An 11983-nucleotide genomic window follows, 5' to 3' on the forward strand; every position below is an offset into this window, starting at 1 on the left:
TCGTTTGGGCCAGTCTTGGGTGAAACAATGTCCTTTTTGTGCCCAGAGTAGAGTGGGGGAGGCGAAGGGGATGTGCGCACTTATGCAGGGAGGGCCTGCAAGGGTGCCGGCCCTGAAATGAAGAGGGAGCAGGCAGAAGGTGCTCACCCCCGCCCCTCCTCAGCTGGGAGGCCTGCAATCATTCTCACATCAGCTGCTTGAGGCTACCAATCAATCCAGAACCTCCTTCAAAGCCTCTGAATTTTGCTTTTGTAGATTTTTTGAAGTCAAATCTTCTGGGCTTAGATCAACACACACACACACACACACAACATAACCCCTGCTGTCGCTGTCACTAGATTTAGCTCCCCAAATCCAGGCTGCACCTGCCACAGGATATTGCTAAAGCCAGAGTTAATTTCGCTGAGCAGTTTCATCTTGGTCCACTTCATGTTTTTGAATTCTTAAGAACGTCTTCAGTTGAGATTAAAAAAATCACCCCCCACCCAAGATGCTTGTGAGTCAAGTGTGGGAAAACTGTGTGATGTGTGAGTGTATTCTCTTCGGTGTGTACAAAAGAAGTCGCAGGGAGATTCATCCGAACGGAATTTAACTATTGGGTTAGGGAGAGAATTCAGATATAAACACAGAGAATGGAGAAATAGCTGAAGTGTTTGCCTTTTTGCTTTTCTCTACCTTAATGCTCGGCTACATAAAGTCACGTTGGGTTCGAACACAAATGCATTTTGTTTGTAGTAATTAAAATGTTTTAATGAGACAACCATAAAATCCACCATTAATTATTTTATTTCAAACACTTCTGCCTTCTTTTGAACCAGGTCTATTTAGAAATAGTTTAGAGAGTAGCCTGCAGTTTTATTCTTTCCTCTGCATTATACACAGGAGTGGAGAAGTCATTTATAAATAATTACACAATGTTTTGGGTCTTTGGGCTTGTATAATATATCAAAGCGATTAGTACACTTATTGTTTCCATTGTAAATGCTTTTTTTCTCCTTTCAGTTTCACTTGCCTTGTCTTCTAGCTAAACCTTTTTCTGGAAATCTTTTGTCTTCTTCATTCTTTTTGCTTGTTACAGTCCAGGAGCATTCTTCTTATTCAAACACTCGCAGCAGGGGCAAAGAAAGCGACTTCGGCCGCATCTTAAGTTTTACCATAACTTTCTGGCATTTTCTTTTCTTTCAGTTTTCCCAGACTACCTAGGGGCAATGAAGAATTATAACATACATGAATTATTGGTACTTCCCTCGAGTTAAAGGGGGGAAGAAAGTGCCTCATTTTCTATGCCCCCGAGGGCCGTAGCGAGCCGGCGGCGGCTGAACAATGTATCGATCGCTTTGCATCTCTTTGGGACGCCGGCCGCGCCCGAGGCCCCACCCTCGCCGCCACAGCCGCAGCGGGTCTGCTCCGGCCCCGGGCAGCCGGCCTTCCCCGACTTCTTTCATGGAGCCACAAATAAAGACTCCTTGACTGGAAGAACGCGGTCTTCTTCCTCGCGCCGGCTACCTTGGCGCCGCGGCTCCTTCCACGGCGCGGGGCTGGGCGGGGGCGCGCGGGGCTGGGCGGGGTCGCATCCCTGGGCGCGCGCGCGCGCGCGCGCGCGCGCGCGCAGGGCTGTACGGACATCAGGCTCCCGAGCGCGCGGCCTCCGACTCCCCTGCCAGGCCCGCTCGCCTCCTGAGCCGCGTGAGGGGATTAGGGCCGCACGAGAGGCGACTGCGCCGCGGCTGCCGGCCACGTGAGGAGAGACGTGGCTTCAAAGGTCCCCACCCAACTAATCCTTGTCATCCGGTAGGCCCGCCGCGCCGCGCCAGCCCCGCGCCTGGCCCTGGGGCTGGCTCGCGGCCCCAAGACAACCACCTGTCCCCTCCCCAGCCGGCTCCGGCGAGCTCGGGGGCGGCCCCCCGCGCCCACCGCGCCTGCGCAGCCGCGGGGGCCGTGGTCCACTTAGGACCCTTCAGATGCTCTCCTGGAGAATAAGGACGAAATCGGGGAATACGGGTGTTAGCATTAAAATAGGGCCAACAAGAAGACAAATGATAAAAGATGCGTCCAAGAAAAAATACGGGCGAAGAAAACCCGCGGGAGAGGTCCAGCTCTCCCCGCTGGGGCGTCTTCCAGGCGGGAGGGCGTTCTGTCACTCGGTCCCCCCTCCCCGCCGGCCCCCGCCCCCCTGCCCGAAGAACACGTCGCAATCTGTCAGGCCCTCGGCCCTGTTTCCATATGAAGGGCGCGCCGGCGCCTTGGGAGCGATGAATGGCCGCTCGCGGTCGGGCGGGCGCACACGCCCCCGGCCCGGGCTGGATTTGGCCGCATTTGCATAGCAGGTGCTGATCCTTGTCCATTCTTACTTAAAGAAGTTTTAATATGGGATAAATTACCAGGAATTAGGAGCAGGCGTGGGCGGGAATAAAGGAACCGTGTCGCCCGTCTTCTTCCCGCTGCCTGGCGCGGGGAAGGAGAGAACTATTCAGTGAGATTGAACTTTTAAAAGTCGTCTCCTCAACAAGCCACAAACCCCCGAAAAGGAGTGGAGAGAAAACAGGAGTGTACTTTCAACGATTTGATTTTAGAATCTGTTCTGCCGCGAGTAAAGCAATAATCCCAGAGATAGTAATACGATTAGCGCTCAGAGATCTTTGAGTCAGAAAGTCTAGTCGAGTTTAAAACGTTAATCCTGACCCTAATCCGCCCAGTTGGCGGTGTGGAAGTGCTGTGCCACGAGACTTTGTTTTCTTCCCCTACTCTTAAAGAAACATCGGGCGAGGCCCACCTCGGCCCATTTCTTTTTTTTTTTCTTTTTTCTTTTTTTTTTTTTTTGCGGTACGCGGGCCTCTCACTGTTGTGGCCTCTCCCGTTGCGGAGCACAGGCTCCAGACGCGCAGGCTCAGCGGCCATGGCTCACGGGCCCAGTCGCTCCGCGGCATGTGGGATCCTCCCGGACCGGGTCACGAAGCCACGTCCCCTGCATCGGCAGGCGGACTCTCAACCACTGAGCCACCAGGGAAGTCCTTGGCCCATTTCTTGATGAGGAGGACGGCACACCGACTCGACCACCACCAGGGACCAGCCAGGGCTTCCTCTGGGCAGGGGTGCTAGCTCCCCCTTTCCTTGGGGAAACAGGGCCATGTGGCTATGCCGGCCTCTGGGATTCATTCCATCTGTCTGGAATCTCGCAAAGGCTTGGAGCAAAGTGGAGTTTCGAAGAGATGGGATTTTGAAAAGACAGTGATTGGGGCAGGCTTATCGACTTGGTCCTGTCTCCCAGCCTCCTTTCAGCCAGACCCAATGGTATCCTCTTCAGAGGGAAGAGGTGTTCAGGGTCTCAGGGACTGGAGAAGGGGAATGGCTGCCTCACACTCCAGCCTGCCAGGTGTGGCTCTGCTTACCATCTTCAAGGGAGAAGCGTCTGGAGTCTGGGGCCCTTGAGGGGTCTCCAGATACTTGGGGGACTGAGAAGGGGCCGCGGTGAAGATACTGCTGCCCGCATGCTCTCCCCACCAAGATGCTGTCAGACTTAACGTCAGACATGCTGTCAGGCAGCATGGGGACAACAGGCGGCCTGCTCTCTGAGGGGGCAAGTGCCAAGGCTTTCATCTTCCTTGCCCTCTGTCTGAGGAGCTTTACTCCTTCCCTCTCAGTCCCACACATTGCTTTTTAGAGCTCAGCCCTCTCTGACCTCTGGTGTTTTCTCTCTCCTTGCCCAGGTTGACCCCACTTTGGGGCAGGATCGCACCTGGAACGGTGCAGGCAGGCCTCTGGCTTGCCCCAAGCGCTTCCCAACATGCCTGCTTTTCCCGGAAGAAAGTGTGAGATGCCCAAACGGACCATATGGTTTGGAGCGAGAGCCTTGGAGCCCACAGACAATGGGGAAGTGAGAGGCCCAGGTCAGTGGCGGAGCTCGCGCGGCTGCAAACCTCTCTTTCAGCTTAATGAAGCTGTTGTCTGGGGGTAATGATGCAAATGCCCCGGCCCTTTCTCGCCCGCGATAGTCTAGAACGTGATTTGTCATACAATCTGAATCTTTGGGAGGACTTTAGACAGAACCTCCCCCAAAGATGGAGATGAGCCATATGTGCACTTTGCATCTGAAGTGGGGGTGGGGACAGCGGGAGGAAGGACGCCGCCCACACCGACTTTCCAGAAGGACAGTGTTCTGACAGCCTGGAAGACCCGGTCCAGGTCCCGATGAGCCCAGTGCTGCCTGACCCCAGGAGGCTCATGAAGGGTGCAGCACCGTAGTATCTAAAGACAGATTAGCAATGTGTGTTGGAAAGAAATGGGGAGGATCTGGATAGTCCGAGTGGGGTGGTCATTGTTTGCCTCATTCCTTTTCCCGGTGCTGCACGGTGAGGATGGAGGAGGGGCCATTCTGGATGGAACGCTCACTTAATAACAGTGCTTAGATTTCACTGTGCTGAGTGCTCCGGCTGATGCTAATTGGGGCCAGGATGAAACTTCAAAGAGTATTTCTGAAACAGAAATAGTAAAAGAGAAGCAGAGACCAGGTGCCAGGCATCCTGGGCCTGGGGCAGGCTGGGGTACATACGAACTAAAGTGAGAAAGGCAAGCAGGGAAAGTGTGAAAACCAGCTCCTACTGTGTGCGTAGGCGAAGGAGAAAGCAGGCGTTTCATTGCACCTCCAGCTCGGGCACTGTGGGTCCCCCCAGAGTCTGGGCACAGAAATATATTACTCATGATCAGTCTAAGCGAAGTGGATTGCTGTGGAATGCATCTGTCTAACAGCCTTGTTTTGTTGGATGCATTAGAGAAGCACCAGTGGCCCCAAATGACCCTAATAACAGCAGTGACAGTGAGGGGCATGGGCAGAAGGGTCTGTGGGATGGAGTCCACCCTAGAAAAAAAGAGGGCAGGGGAAGCAAAGATAACGTGAGTGCACCCACAGCCCTTCCTCACCTTTAGGGGAGTGGGGAGTTGGGTTGCACACTTCTCTGGGATTACTGCACCTCTTGTAACCCAAGAGTTGGTCCACAAGTTGGCATCGCAGTCCCAGGCTCTGCTGGGGGCTCAGCCGCTGAGCTGACAGAGGGGCTTGCCGGGTGGGTACCTGTTCACTCATTCTGTGGCAGTGTAACCTTAGGAGATAAAATGGGGTGGGGTGGGAAATGGAGGCACCTTAATCCGAGGGGGAGAGGTCCCTAATTACCCTTGCTGGCTGGGGGTGGTGGTCAGGGCAGATTGAAATCCTGGTCACGCTTTCGCCACCTGTCACTCCCATGGCCACAGGTTAAGTTGTAGGCACGCTCTGCCAAAGCCCTGGTCACAGGGCACTCTTTCTGCGCCCTCAGACGCCTCCAGCCTCCTCTCTGGGCACTGAGAGAGAGAAGAGGAGGGCGTTACCGCAGTAACAACACCAGCTCTCAAAGCCCAAGCCCCAAGCTGCTCACTGCAACACCTGTTACCACCGGAGGTGGCTGTCCTGGAGTCCGGGGCCGGCTGGAGGTGGGGGGCGCTGGGAACCCAGCGGGACTGGATTTTCTGCTCATTTGAGGGCTATGCAGAAAGCTTTGTTTAGAAAAATGGGAGTCTTTCTAAAACATCCCAGTCTCCTTTCCTGCTTTAACAAATATGTGCCAGATGCTATTTACATGCACGCAGGAAATGGCCAGGGTCAAGGTGTTTGGTACCAGTTCCTCTTTACTTCTGAATCCATCGTCCTCATCGTCATCCATATGGATATAAATAATATTTGTGAACAGCTTCTGTGAGCCTGACACTGAGCTGCACTCTCAATATGCATGATTTTATGACTCACAAGTCTGTGAGGTGTATGTTTTTATTTGCCTTTTTTTCCCCCTGCCTTTTAAATAGGAAGAGACTGAGGCTTAAGGAGGTTAAGACACATGCCTGACGTCGTGAGGTCGGCAGGCGGTAGAGTCAGAGATGGAACCCAGGGCTAACTGGCTTCAGTGCCCATGATGTTGACCACTCATCATCCTCCTTCTGCCCCTTTCTTCCTTTCTGTGAACGCCCACTCTGTGGCAGCTCCACCTAGGGTCTGGGGACATGGAATGGAAACCACAGCCCTACTCTGTAGGGGGGGGGGTGGCTGTTGCAGGTGTGGAGATGGGGGACATTGATTCGAATGTATTTTAAAGTGTGAAGTGAGTGCCCTGCTCTTGCATATGTGGTCAACTTCCCAGCTCCAGGGAAGTCTGGGCCGAAGAGAGAATGAATCAGGTGTGAGAGGTTTAGCTCTGCATGGCGCAAGGCTGTGTGCTTCTGAGAGGAATGTGTCTAAGGTGCGTCTCTCTCTAGGCAAGGGGACATTTCCTGACTTGGCTGGACAGATCACATTTCTGACTTGGGCCTGACCCCCATAGGATGGTTTTGTGTCATGCCCAAACCCACAGCACTCTCTGAATCACGCCTTTTGTGCCAGAGGAGACCTCTGCACCTGCTGGAGTTGGAGATGTCTCTTCCCCTTATGAGACAGATCTGTGCAAACGTGCTTCTCTAAGCAGTGGACACGGGCAGCCTTTCCAGTCCCAGACAGAAAACAGACATCCCCGGAACACTCATGGGGGCGGGAAAGAGGAGGGACTCCTCAAAGCAGAGTGGGGGCTGAGCGGTTGCTGGGGACAAGGCACACCTGGGTGGGTGACCATCAGCAGAAAGAGACCTGGGACTGGTTCCAGGGAAAGCCATTTGCAGTAACAGAGGCCAGAAGTGCACCTCCATTGTTCCCAGGAAATGACCCACGTGGCATGTTTAGGGTGGGAATGTGAGGGCCCCTGCCCTCCTCTCAGACCCTCAGCAGCCCTCTCAGTTGCTCCCCGCCATCCCCTAAGTCCTGACTCTGCCCACTGAGCACTGGCAGTGGGTCTAGCTGAGGGTTGGGTGTAGAAGAAGACCCCATTCCTGCCCTCAAAGAACTGGTAGTCTGTCCGGGAGTCGGAACAGAAGCATGCAGAGCAGCCAGCGGCCCACATTTGCATGCAACTCTGCCTGTATGCGCTCACCCGCTCAGCCAATCACCCGCCAGTCGTTTCCGGAGAGCCTCGCAGGTGCAGGGGTCGCTGTGTGTAGTGCTGGAAAACCCAACAGAGCTGCTATTCTGGAACTTTCCAACAGGAAAACAGACCACAGTCACAAAAATGAAGAAACATTTAAGACGACAGCAGGGGGTAACGAGTGCTAAATAAACAGGGTGCCATTGTGAGGAAGAACAGGAGAAACCTACTCCAGCTGAGGTGGCAGAGATCTCTGAGGAGATGACGTGGAAGCTGAGACTTGAAGGATGAGAAGGAGCCAGCCATGGAGAGAGCTAGAGGGAGAGCATTCCAGGCAGAGGCCTGAGCAAGTGCTGACTCGGGGGCAGGAACAAGCTTGTATTGTGTGAAGAACTGATGGAAGACCAGGGTATGTTAAGAAAGCCTTCAGGAGTGAGGTGCAAACCTTGGACAAACAATGCATATCAGCATAACATGAGTAAGAACAGGCGTCTACTGATCGCTCACCAGGTGCCGAACACTGTGCTCATGTTACACCTGATTTACTCCTCACACCAGCTGGATGAGGTGTGCACTGTCATACTCCTAGTCATGCAGAGGTCAGACAGGTGAAGTCAGTTGCCAAAGGTCGTGGAGCAAGTCAGCGGTGTAACTGGGTTTTGAACATAAGTCTGATTCAGGACCCCAGGTTCATAACCATTAGGTGATTCTGTCTCCCAATATGTAGTACAAACTGCACACACCTGCTACATGGAAAGGACAGAGAAGGGAGGAACCAGAGAAAATTGTAGTCATGGCCTACAGTGTAGGCTGTTGGGAAGATCATGTAGAGAGAAGTGTGGACAATCATATACTGAAAAGTCATTATTAAAGCTATACCGCATCCTAAGGAGTTTATTATTCTTTGATGAGCAGGGCTTCCTTTAGAGCATCTTAGCTGTCTAAAGGTGGAAAACAGCGCTACCTGTTGGTGAAAAAGGGTGGTGGTTGTACGACAACTCGAGAACACTTGGGTCCATCCCTGGTGAAGCGTTTCTCGGTCACCCCCAGGATGTGCAGGCTTGCACTGGGCTGGTGGGTGAGGATGTGGCAAGAGGAGTGGGCTGAGGGCTGGAGGGAATGGAGAACTCGGAGGCACAGCTTTGCCTCCGGAATAGAGAGGGCTGAGTCGGGAGGTTGGGCTCCCCACTCTGTCTTCCTCATGGGCACACCAGGGGATCTCAGAAAATAAAAATGGGGATGTGGAAAAAATGAGAGATCTAGGAAGGCTCGAGAAGCTGGGAGAGGCTCCAGCAGAGAGGCAAAACCTGAGCAAGCAAGTATTTGTGCATAACTGTGAAATGTTGTAAGTTCTTCACTGCAGTATTGTTTGAAATTTAAAAGGTGGAAACGACCCACGTGTCCATCAGTAGAGGGTTGGTAAATATGTTGCATGCTTATCACAGAATGCTACACAGCTGTAAGAAAATAAGGAGCAAGCTCTTTATACAGTGATATGGAAAAGTCCCCAAGGTGTATAAAGAGAGCAAAACAAAACAACAGCGAAGATTAAGGTGTAGAACAGTGTGCACAGTATGCCATGGTTTGTGTAAAAGGAAGAGGGGATAGAAAATATTTATCTTGTTTGTCTGAGCCAAAGGAAACTCTGGAACATGCACAGGAAACTGTTAACACAGCGGTTGCCTGAGTGAGTGGGTGGGAGACAGGAACGGGAGGGAGACCAATCATCTTATATCTTCTTATTTTTTTTAATTTTTAAATTAAGTGTATCAATCCCATATTCGGGTTAACTTTTTTTTAAAATACATTTATTTGTTTATTTATTTATTTTTTTGGCTGTGCTGGGTCTTCGTTGCTGTGCGCGGGCTGTCTCTAGTTGTGGTGAGCGGGGCTACTCTTCGTAGCGGTGCACAGGCTTCTCATTGCAGTGGCTTCTCTTGTTGTGGAGCACGGGCTCTAGGCGCGAGGCCTTCAGTAGTTGTGGCACGTGGGCTCAGTAGTTGTGGCTTGCGGGCTCTAGAGCGCAGGCTCAGTAGTTGTGGTGCACAGGCTTAGTTGCTCCACGGCATGTGGGATCTTCCCGGGCCAGGGCTTGAACCCATATCCCCTGCACTGGCCGGTGGATTCTTAACCACTGCACCACCAGGGAAGTCCTCAGGTTAATGGTTTTAAAAAGGAAAATTATAAACAAACAAAAAATAAAATGGAATTCTGATCGCATTGCGGCTTAACACCACTTCTCCTCCCCTGGGTCTTTGCTTCCTTGGGTCCGGAGCTGGTAAGCCCTTGTGGGCCACGTGCAGCCCAGAGTTGTAGAATCTGAGAGAGGAGACCTTTTATCTGACGAATTGGAAACCTGTAAACCTTGTATGTGTGAGACAACTTGTCCCTCGAAGGATTACTGTTAGACTTTGTTCATCCGTGTTTTCCGATTCCCACGAGATTCACAAAGTTGCATGCCTAAGGTTTCTGTGCTTTATTATAATTAGTGATGAGTCCAGGTAGCTGTTCATTTGGTTGGTCTCTATTATTGACTGAATTCCTACTAGGTTTGGGTGCTGGGCTGAGCCCTGGGAGTGTCCCAGAGAAGCCTTGGCCCCAGGTTCTGCCCTTGGGGGGGCTCACCATCTGGTGAGGAGATGGGAATGTGACCAGCGCCACGGTAGCAGAGAGCAGGGGGCTAGTGGGTGTCCCCCACTTGAGGGAATCACTCAGATCTACCTGGCAGAACTAGGATGAAGGCTTCAGGGCGAAGGGAGTACTTACGTGGAGACTCAGAGCATGAGTGGTGAGCAAATGCACCCCTAACACAGAGAATCAAGGAGAAATGGCTGTTTGTTTTTAATGTTCAGCATAAGCATGTGTTATTTTTCAAGGGCTCTGTGTTCATTTTAAAAAAAGAAAGATGTGCCTTCTGTTTCTTCCTCGTAGTCTCCATTAAAATTAGTGTAAGAAACCGTTTTCTCTGCACCCTGGTTGTTGCTTCGGGGTTTTACGATGCAGGGGTATGGGTGGCGTCAGACATGGCCCTGATCTTCCTGCCTGCACTCTGCCCCCTCAGCCCCTGCCCGTGTCCCAGGCCTAGCTCTGTCCACCAGAGCAGATCTGACATATACGACCCTGTGGGGCCTCGGTCACTGGGGACTCAACTTCCTGTTGTTACATAGGGTGCTCCTAGGCTGCTGTCCCCCAGCCCCCGCTGAGGCCTCATAACTAGGCTGTGTTCCCTTTGTGACCTCAGTTGACCTGTTTGTGAAATAAGAAGGCTGGACAAGGTGAACTACTGGAGGCCTTCCAGAACTCAGCCCCTGTGACCATGATGCGGAACACGGGAAAGCTCACATCATTTCCCAGGGAATGGGGTCCAGTATAGTCAGGTGGCCATGGCCTCCCTCCACCTTTCTGTCACAATAAAGATGATCTTTCTCTGAGGCTTAACCAGAGACAGCATAGCTCCACAAAAGAACATTCAAGGGAGCTGGGGACCATTCTGGGTCTAGGCTGAGACCTGTCCCCTTTCTGGGCCTCAGTTCCTGGCTGGGGTCACCAGGAGGCTGATGGATCAGGCCCTTTCCAGCTCCAGCTTTACCAGAAGCATCCCTGGTCCCTCCGTGGCAGGTGTGGAATCTGGGTCCTCTAGGCTGGCCTCTCCCCTCGGCCTCCCGCATGTGCTTTCTCAGACGTTATGTGTGAGTGAATTAGAGCTGTGTGTGTCCCAGTTCTCTGTGCAAGCCTCTTAATCAGTGCTCCAAAGAGAGGAGCTGGGGAGTCGGTTGGCCCTGCCTCCCCTTCAGGGAGGGGCTGCCATTTAAATTTGAACATTGTCTCCAATGAGTTTACAATTACAAACAACTGGCTGAAGAGAAGACGTGTAGCATACAACTTTGAACTTGCCTTTGTTTCTAGATCACAGCGTTATTACAGTATGAATTAATGTTTTTAAAAGTCTGCCCCAAATCTTATGGGTCCTGTGACAAAACTTCATTAAGTATCTTGGCAGAGGTTCAAAGCATTGGCTTATTAAATGTAGAACAGAGATGCTGTAGCGTCTGTTTCGGTATTTTGTCCTGTTGAGGACCTCAGCCGGTGGATGTGGCTTTGTCTGAGGGCCTCCGAGAGGTTCCCTCCTGACCAGCCGAGGGGCTTTTAGGAGTTGACGTGCAGCCACGGTCCCGGGCGGGACCCGGGCTAATCTTCGCAAGGTGCCTCTTCCTCTGTAGGCACAGGTGATGAAAGGGAGTGAGCATGGAGGAGGCGAAGGTGTCGAAGGTGCTGGGTGAATTTGTGAGTGAGGTCTGCGTTTGGAGCCTTTGCGAGCACTGCGTTCACTTGGGGAATCCTTTGCCACCTCCAGGGAGCTCCAGGGAGCTCCACAAGGTGGAGCTCTTCGCCCGCCTCCCAAAGGCATCTGCTCCCTCCTGGAAGGCTTTTCCAGACGGGAAGGCCCCGGGGGTCCAGAGGTGGGTGCAAAGGACTTGGAAAGAAAAGCGCTTAGAGGGCACCTCCCCAGTCCCTTGACAGGGATTGCAGTGTCTCTGCCTTGAAGGAAATCCCCTCCTTGGCACACAAACCAGCCCCATTCTGCCCCAGTAAGTTAGTGGTGGTTTATTCCATCTCAGTCCAGGGCCGTGAAGCTCAGCGGGGTGGCAGGGTTCCCAGAGCCAATCTGAGGCAGAGTCCAACTCCCAAGTCCATGTCTTCCCCTGATGCAGATCCTTCCCTGTATCATGGGGACTTGAGCAGCGTCCCCAGCAGGTCGCTGCATTTCATCATTCAGGGAGGAATCTCTCCTTAGCAGTTGGTGCTCCCTGAAATCATGCACTGTGGCAGCCAGTTCCTGTCCCATGAAATAGAGAGCTCTAGAAAACCAACTGTGTAAAGCATTGCCCTTTAAAGAACTTGCTCCTTTTAAAAAAGATAATATATGCACAGGAATTAAAATCAAACAATATGAAAGGGAGTCTAATGAAAAGAAAGTCTCTGTTGGTTGACCCTAGTTGCTCAGCATC

The 11983-nt window shown here is 52.3% G+C and overlaps 1 long non-coding RNA gene across 1 annotated transcript in view; it reads left to right on the forward strand.

Moving 5' to 3' along the window:
- LOC109548167 (uncharacterized) overlaps window positions 1–11983 on the forward strand; it is a 98644-nt gene extending 86661 nt beyond the window's left edge. Inside the window, exons 4-5 of the long non-coding RNA XR_002174181.3 lie at window positions 3708–3887; window positions 5833–11983. This is a non-coding gene — a long non-coding RNA (uncharacterized lncRNA). The remainder of the gene's footprint in view (window positions 1–3707; window positions 3888–5832) is intronic.

The sequence above is a fragment of the Tursiops truncatus genome, chromosome 3 (genome assembly GCF_011762595.2).
Source record: "Tursiops truncatus isolate mTurTru1 chromosome 3, mTurTru1.mat.Y, whole genome shotgun sequence".
Lineage (NCBI taxonomy): Eukaryota > Metazoa > Chordata > Mammalia > Artiodactyla > Delphinidae > Tursiops > Tursiops truncatus.